General features: G+C 44.9%; 1 non-coding gene across 1 annotated transcript; it reads right to left on the bottom strand.

Moving 5' to 3' along the window:
* Positions 1-1,029: 1,029 nt before the first annotated feature.
* Positions 1,030-1,167, bottom strand: LOC119937457. Its single transcript, XR_005454114.1, has one exon. It is a non-coding gene; the product is annotated as a small nucleolar RNA SNORA7 (small nucleolar RNA).
* Between the last annotated feature and the right edge of the window lie 1,179 nt (positions 1,168-2,346).

Below are 2,346 nucleotides of genomic sequence, written 5' to 3'. Positions count from 1 at the left end.
CTCATAGGATGAGGTTCTTCAAGGGCATAACTACATGTGATAGGAGAAATAACTGGATTGTTGCCAGGAACAAACACACGGTGACCTTGTCTACAGGAGCAGAACCCAGTGGCATGTTGACAAACCCCACAGGTTCCATCTGGGACTGGTTGGCTAGCTACAGTGTTGAGGATTTTCTGATTTTAGTTCCAGTGCAGCATGACACCTACGAAATGGGTGAAATAGATCAGAGGCCGCAGGCAGGGCAGATTTGGCATTGACTTGAGGTCGCCTAATTGGCCAAAGAGTCTGGCTGATTGACAGCTGCCATCCAGGGCTGTTGCAGAAGCCATTCTGGAGAGCCGTGTGGCCTTGTGGAAAGAACACAGGCCTGGGAGACAGAGGACCTGGGTTCTAATCCTGCCTCTGCCAACTGCTTGCTGTGTGACCTTGGGCAAGTCACAACTTCTCTGTGCCTCAATTTCCTCAACTGTAAAATGGAGATTTAATCTTACTCCCTCCTATTTAGACTGTGGGCCCCATGTGGGACAGGAACTTGTTCTACCCTATACTTTGAACAGTGCTTGGCACAAAGTAAGTGCTTAACAAATATGCACCTGGGTTCTAATCCTGGTTCCACCCCTTGTCTGATTGGGTGTCCTTGGGCAAGTCACTTAACTTCTCTCTGCCTCAGTTCCCTCATCTGTAAAATGGGGATTAAGACTTAGAGCCTTATGTGGGATAGGGGTTGTGTTCAACCCGATTGGCTTGTATCTAGCCCAGTGATTAGAACAGTGCCTAGCACATAGTAAGCACTAAGTAAATCATGTTTTATGCTGTTGCATTGTCTCTGACCCATAGCAACTCCATGGATACATCTCTCCCAGAATGCCCCAATCTCCATCTGCAATCGTTCTGGTAGTGTATCCACAGAGTTTTCTTCGTAAAAATACAGAAATGGCTTACCATTTCCTCCTTCGGCTCAATAAACTTGAGTCTCCTATCTCGACTCTCTCCCATGACGCTGCTGCCCAGGAAAGGTGAGTTTTGACTTAAAGCGGATTGCCTTCCACTCTCTAGCCACTGCCCAAGCTAGGAATGGAGTGGGTATGCCTCTGCTTGACTCTCCCTCACATAGCCGAGACCGGTAGAGTACTGGAAACTCTCCGGGTGCGATCCTGAGAGGGGAGTTTAACAAACATCATGATTAATTCTACTCTCCCAAGCATTTAGTTCAATACTCTGCACACAATAAGCACTCAAATACGACTGTTGGATATCCTTGACTCATCTCTTTTATTTAATCTGTATATTCAGTCTGTCATCAAATCATATGGTCTCTACTTTCACAACATCCTTAGAGAGGGTTAAATTATTCAATCCTAATGCCCATCTTCCATTGTGCCCAGCCATGTTTCTTTTATCAATCGTGTATATGTATGTGTATATATACATAGAGAGCTTACTGTGTGCAGAGCAATGTACTGAGAGCATGGAGAGTAAAATATAAGATTTGATAGACTCATTCCTCACCCACACCATTTTTCATCCCTATGTAACATTGCCAGTGCTTGTTCACCTGGTTGCTATAACTTCACCTGCTTTGATGAGTGGGAACCAGGGCATTTCCAGCCTGAAAAGCACTCTGTCAGGCCAAAGTCGATAAAGGGATATCTCCGAGGAAAGCTTGCGCTCTTCCGCCGGCCCAAGAGCTGAGAATTCACTATGCACAGTTTCTCTCTTTGGGTGGAGAGACACGGATCCGCTGCATCGCTAGCTTTATTTTTGTTTGCAAGAGCCGCAGAGGAAGGTGTATGCACTGATAGGTATTTCACCCCTGAAGGTTCCAAGGCGCCGAGCTCTCCGAGTTCCCTTTAATTTAGTGTTCTTTCAATAAGTTCAGCTATCAGACAAATAGACATATGGCCGTTGCTAAAGTTAGGTACTGTAGATAGGAGAAAGATGTTCATATGGCACTTGTGTTATTCAGCCCTGTCTCTGAACAGAATACCATACTGTTAAAATGGTCTATTTTTATGGAATTCTTTCGCTTATATTGAGATATAAAATTATTAGTCTAAGGTTGGCTCACATCATCATAGTTTCTGAATCTTGGCAGATTCCCTACAGTCTGTTATAGGCAGTCCTTGCCAGGGAAGTTGCCGGAACACAAGCAAAAATAGGTCTTCCTGCTGAGTCCCCAGCAAGGCAACATGAGGAGGAATTGAATACCTTGGCCTTAAGAAAGTTTATGCGTTCTTCTCAGACAGTCTTGCCCTTGGTAGGTGACTGATAGTATAAAATTACATAGTTTCAGCGGGTATCTAAAAGTTGCAAACGGAGACTTGGCAGTTGGAGACATTGGTG

Source organism: Tachyglossus aculeatus, chromosome 1, assembly GCF_015852505.1.
Source record: "Tachyglossus aculeatus isolate mTacAcu1 chromosome 1, mTacAcu1.pri, whole genome shotgun sequence".
NCBI classification, from domain to species: Eukaryota; Metazoa; Chordata; class Mammalia; order Monotremata; family Tachyglossidae; genus Tachyglossus; species Tachyglossus aculeatus.
This window is presented reverse-complemented; position numbering and strand designations above follow the sequence as displayed.